Source organism: Mixophyes fleayi, chromosome 2 (assembly GCF_038048845.1).
Source record: "Mixophyes fleayi isolate aMixFle1 chromosome 2, aMixFle1.hap1, whole genome shotgun sequence".
NCBI classification, from domain to species: domain Eukaryota; kingdom Metazoa; phylum Chordata; class Amphibia; order Anura; family Limnodynastidae; genus Mixophyes; species Mixophyes fleayi.
This window is the reverse complement of record NC_134403.1, coordinates 87,067,276-87,073,193: the sequence shown is the minus strand read 5'-3', so window position 1 is coordinate 87,073,193 and position 5,918 is coordinate 87,067,276.

The window sequence follows — 5,918 nt, the reverse complement described above, 5'->3', positions numbered from 1 at the left end:
ATGTTAGTCAGGGGGGTCAGAGGGTTGTTGTCTTGTGTGAACTGTGTAAAAGGTGGTAATAGGGTAACCTAGTGAGGTCAAGGGGTTTTGAATATTATAAGCTTGCCTGAAGTGGTGGGGTTTAGAGAATGTTTGTGTCAGGCGCCGTTCCCGCACTTTCCCTAGGTGCAAGGGATGTCCGCCTGTTCTGGCCCGCTATCCTTGTCCCATTGCCTATCAACAGTACGCACTTCTGGGCTCCCGACATCTCGCAGGGCACGCATGAGAAGTAGTTATCGCCTCCCATTGCTAAGCAATGGGGCGCTCTCCTTCTGCTTTCTGTGGGTGGTCAGCTGTGTTCTGACCACCGAATTCAGTCACCCCCAATTAGGAACCACTACCCCAAATATAAGGCACACTCTGGCAACACTAGGGTGCCAGAGTATTGCTTCACTCCACCTCTAGTGTTCCTGTGATTATTCTAGTGTCTCCTATAGTGTTGCTGAATTCTGGCTTGTTCCTTGGCTTACTCTCCTGGATTATGATTTGGTACTGCACATCTCGTTTGGGTTTGACCCTCTGCTTGTTCCTCTCTCTGTTTCTGATTATCCTGTGTACTGTACTACTGTTTGGCTTCTAACCCGGATTGTTCAACTATTCCTGTTCAACACACCAGTGCATTGGTAACTAACTTGGAGAACCGCGACCTGCACATCATACACAGCAAAGTCCATACATCCTTGTGGGGGTACCTGGCGAAAACCGGTGGTGCATTAGACTCCGTGCCTCCCTGTTTAGTTGTGTAAATACCAGCCAGTGGCTTCTATGCTTTTATACCATGACAGCTTGAAGGTTTGAAGACAAGAGGAGAATGTAATTGTGTGAGAGAAGGAAGTCTACAAAGTGGGTGGAGCCCGAAAAATGTCCTGTAATTGTGAATGGTAGCATGTAATGAGAGTGGATGAGAGATGCAGATCTTGTGCAGAATGAAAGTGTCGACTTGAGATATTTTGAGACAACTTACGAGATGTATGTTAGTAGTAAGTACTTTATATTGGATTCGGTAAAAAATATACAACCAATGTAGAGACTGACAGAGTGGCTCAGCAGAGGAAGAACAATTTGCAAGAAAAATCAATCTAGCTACTGATGCAAAATAGATCACAGGTCTGATTCAGGAAAGACTAATAATCAATGCGGGAGATGATGAGTGCATGAATTACAGTTTTTGCAGTGTCTTGTGTAAAATATGTGCGTATTCTGGAAATGTTTTTTAGATGTATGCAACATGATTTAAATATAGAGTTAATGGGGGAACAAAGGATAGTTCTGAGTCAAGGATCACACCTAGCCAGCAAGCTTGGGATTGGGTGGGATTTATGGCCATGTTGTCCACAAAAATAGAAATGTTAAGGTAGGTAACTTATGTTGATGGGTGGGAAAATTATTAACTCTGTTTTTGAAAGATTGAGTTTGAGTTGGTGAGAGGACATCCAAGATAAAATGTCAGAAAGACAGACAGTAACGCGGGTCAACACAGAGAGATCAGGAGAGGATAGATAAATTTGGGTTAATGTACTGGGGGTAAGCATGTGACTGATAAAGGTGATGATCCGAGAGAGGGAAATGAGTGTTATGGAAATCAAAAACTCAGCATAGTTTAGAGAAAATAAGATCAAGGAAGTGGCCATACTGATGAGTAGAGGATTCAACCCACTGGGAGAGGCAGAAGGAGGAGGTTAGAGAGAGTAGTTTGGAAGCAGATTTGGAATGTGGATTAGCAATGGGGATGTTGAAATCACTCATGAGGATAATAGGAATGTCTAAAGATAAGAAGTGAGGGAGCCATGCAGAGAAATGTTGATGATATAACACCAGCTAATAAAAGAAGAGAAAGATAGAAAGATGAGTGTAAGGTGTGTGACCTTTTATTTTCTGGCGACAGGATGAGGCTTTTACAGTTAGTGAATATAAATAGGAAAAAAGTTCATGAGTGTTGAATACAGGTAAGTGGAGTAATGAAGGGGCAATGTGGACAAAGGTGTGTTGCAGGAACAGTGAAGGATGATATAGTTCTACAGATAATGCCATGAAAGGAGAGTAAGAAAAGTAATTTGTTACAAATTGGGATTAAGAGTAAAAGGCAAGAAACTGAGGAAAATAAAATAAATACCTAGTTCCAATATCCACTGCAGTTAGGGAGGAAGTGCAGAGTCAGGTTGGAACAGATGTAACTTATTTCTGGGTGGCTTCAATTGTTGTTAAATGTTTGTGCAGAGAAACACTTAAGACCTGAGTCATTAAGGAAAGTAAGACAAAAAACTAGTAAATGTTCTCCAGGACAAACCATGTTACAATGCAAGGGGTGCAAATTAGTTTATTATTTTGCACATATGGTAAATACTGGCTGTTTTTTTTTTTCATTTGACACACATATGCTTAATAGCTTTATTTTTATACTGAAATTTAAAGTTAATCTAGGACATGTCCTATCCCAACTATAAATCTGTCCCCACATTTTAAATTTACCTCCCCCTCCAATGTAACATGGTTTTGCCCAAGTGCAAAGTTATTCCTTTTTTATGCTTTTCTCTCCTAATGACTCAAGGCCTAAGTGCAGAAAACACGCATCTGTCCTCCACTGCATCTGTCTCCCTACTGTAGACTGAATGCTAAAATATAGTAAGGCTGATTTTAAGACAAGTCACATCTTTGCTAACTGGTTAGCTGATAAGAGAAGGGTGTAGGGGGACTATTGGTCTTATTCAGGCTGGATGAGTGCCAGGTCTGTACCATAAAATAGTTCAACAAGCAGAAACAAAACACAGGTAACACATTTCTGTTACATACTTTTAAAACAGGGCAGTTGCACTCATAAAAAGCACAAATTAATAATATGATGTTCAGATATACTTACATGTATCTCTACAGCAGATACTAATAGAAAGATAAAAGATCTTGCCATGCGTATTTAGAGTTGAGGTCATTTGACAGCCTCATTTTTTTTCTTTGTCCTATACTAGCTGAGTCGGATTAAAAAAGAACTTCAGCTTTTGTTATTGTTTTCAATTGCTAGAAATGCCAGTGAGATGATGCTATCCAGTGGCCTTTCAAGACATTCACATGTTAGTACCAGTAATTGCCAGAATACATTATTCAGAGAAAGGGAAGTGGTGAGTGAGGAATGTAGAGGTGCCTGCAAACACAACATTTTGTATTGTTATTGTTACATGTGTGGATTAAGAAATCATAACATATTAATTGAAAAGATCTTTCAGAAATGTGGTGGTAAAATTGCATCACTATTGTTCAATGTATCACTATATAACTATATAACAAACAGAAATAAGCAATCTCTTTTTCACATATACTCTAATGGCCTGATTCATCAAGGCATTCATACTGATCGCAACCTGCGGCACGGATCTCAAGATACGTGCACTGCTGAATCTAGATGTAGGTCTACTATACTCTACAAAACAAGACGCTGCACGATATGTCCAAAGCCTAGGTAGTCGCAAAAGAACGTGCAGAATTATATATTTTTTTTTTTATATATAATGGCACCATTTAATAATAAAGGCATTCATGATCAGTCATGAAAAACATTTATTAGGATGTTGCTATTATCTACTGGACACATTTTTACAGTTCCCTGTAGCTGGAGCAAGAGATACGGCAGAAAAACAAGTACCTTCGCGATACTCAGAGCTTTTTCAGGACGTGGGTGCGTGCGCCCTAGTTTGGCACACCATTACAGTACATTGACTACAGCAAAACACGCTATTCCCTGCCCGTTTACTCTCCAGACAGAAATAAGGGCCCTTTCTGTATGTTCCAGGAGGGTTCAGACCCTCCGGCCAGCTCAAGAGGGGGTCCGGCCCCACCAGTCAGCTCGAGAGAGGGTTCGGCCCCTCCAGCCAGCTCCAGAGAGGGTTCCATCCCTCAACCTGCTCCAGTGACAGTCCTGCCTCTACAGTCAACTCCCGAGCTGCCTCAAAGTACTGTTCAGCCTAAACCACCTGTGACTGGATCACTGATAAATAACTTTTTTGTGGCTGGATCATGTAGAAATAATTTATTTTAGAAATGTATTTCAGAGGTGCAGGCATCTCAATGTATAATCAGAGGTGCAGGCACCTCAAAGTATAATTTGAAATGCACTTATCGTGTTGCATTGGGATGTGTTTTGCATGGGTTTGTAATTTCGCTAGAGGAAGTCTGTTTGCTGATAGCAAGAAATATTAAGTAAGTCTTAATGTGTATACCCAGCAGGGGGCCGCTGCCTGGTTGTCTGGCGTGACTGCATCTCAGATAATGCAAGGATCAAGTTTTAGCAGATAAGAGAGAAGTGCAAATATTGTTAGCTTTGCATTGCATGTAAATCCATGTTTAGGTAAACAAATTGCATCCTGATTCTAAAAATAACATGTGAGGCTGTGTCCAAATCTGTATAAAATGCACTGTCTTCTATTGGAAATTATTCTTTGTGTTCCATCTGACCTGAGCACTGATACCTTCAGTGTGACTGCAAATAAACATCACTTGCTTCAAAGACCTGCTTGAGAACATCTTCCATGCTGAAAATTCCGTGACCTACAGATTAGACCCAGAAAATAATCAGTTTGCGGTTGTTTCTGAGGTTTGGACCCAGCGTCCAGTACCACTGCTCTGTCTGCTACCCAGCAGCTCTGGCCAGTCTGATAGGCCAGGGGGGATCCATAAACAGCAACCCTGATCTATAGGAAGAGGTCAGGAGTACCAGCCCAGGTACACCAGTAACAGGGTACATTAGCAGCGCCAGTTGTCCAGAAGAAACCCGGTTCTGAATGCCGGTAAAGGAGTCCAATGGTGGCAGCATTTGTAAACCCCTCCTACTGCTGCAAGAGGGCGCATTTGGTATAACGAAAGGGAACGTTGGCAAAGTATACCCAGCCAGTTCCCACCAACAACAGAGAGGGTGGCATAGGCAGTCCATCCTGTCACACCACCTCATAAAACTGTTCAGCCAGAGATCCACGTGGCCCCATTCGGTCAGGGGAGCCTTAAAATGCTGTTTGGACAGATGTGCATCATAGTGCTGCGCCTTCAGAATTGTGTGTCCAGTCCAGGCCTTCTGACTTGTGTGTGCAACCTAAGCATTCCCGAGTTTTGTGTCCAATCCAGGCCACTCAGATTATCCGTTTAATCCGATCTCTCAGTACAGGAATTCTGTCAGGTGTGCCCGGTCCAGGTCTTCCAAGTTGAGTGCCCAGTCCAGGTCTCCTGACTTATGTGCTCAACCCAAGCACCCCAAGTTTTGTGCCCAATCTGTGCTGCCCAGGTTATGTGCTCAGCCTGAGCCTTCAGAGGCTTGTGTTCAATCTGAGCCCCCAGAGACTTGTGCTCAGTCAGAGTCCTCTAGGTTAGATGCTCAGTTCAAACCAGAGCTATCTGCTCCCTCCAAACTCAATTGCATGGGTCCTACTGCTGTCCCAGTCAGGGACTCCTGCATCAAACACAATTCTCCTTTCAAGTTTCCTGCTACCCCATCATCTAAAGTTGCCAAGACTGCTGATTCCTTTCCTGTTTCAGAATGCCGACCACCTACCTTCAATGGGGATATGGCGCAATTTATTGCCCTTATCATCGTCATCATTTATTTATATAGAGCCAGCAGATTCTGTAGCGCTTTACAATTGAGAACAAACAGTAATAAAACAATAGGGAGTAATACATACAGAGAGGTAAGAGGGCCCTGCTTGCAAGCTCACAATCTATTAAGATTTGTTTATCCTATTTTCCCTCCGTACCAGATCTTGTCAATAACCAACGTAAACAAGTATTCTTCTTGTTGTACAACTTTAGTGAGAAAGCTTTTGAATGGGCAAACACCTTTATTGAGACCAGAAATCCTTTCAAATTTACAACTTTTATTGACGAAGGGATCGAAGAGTTTT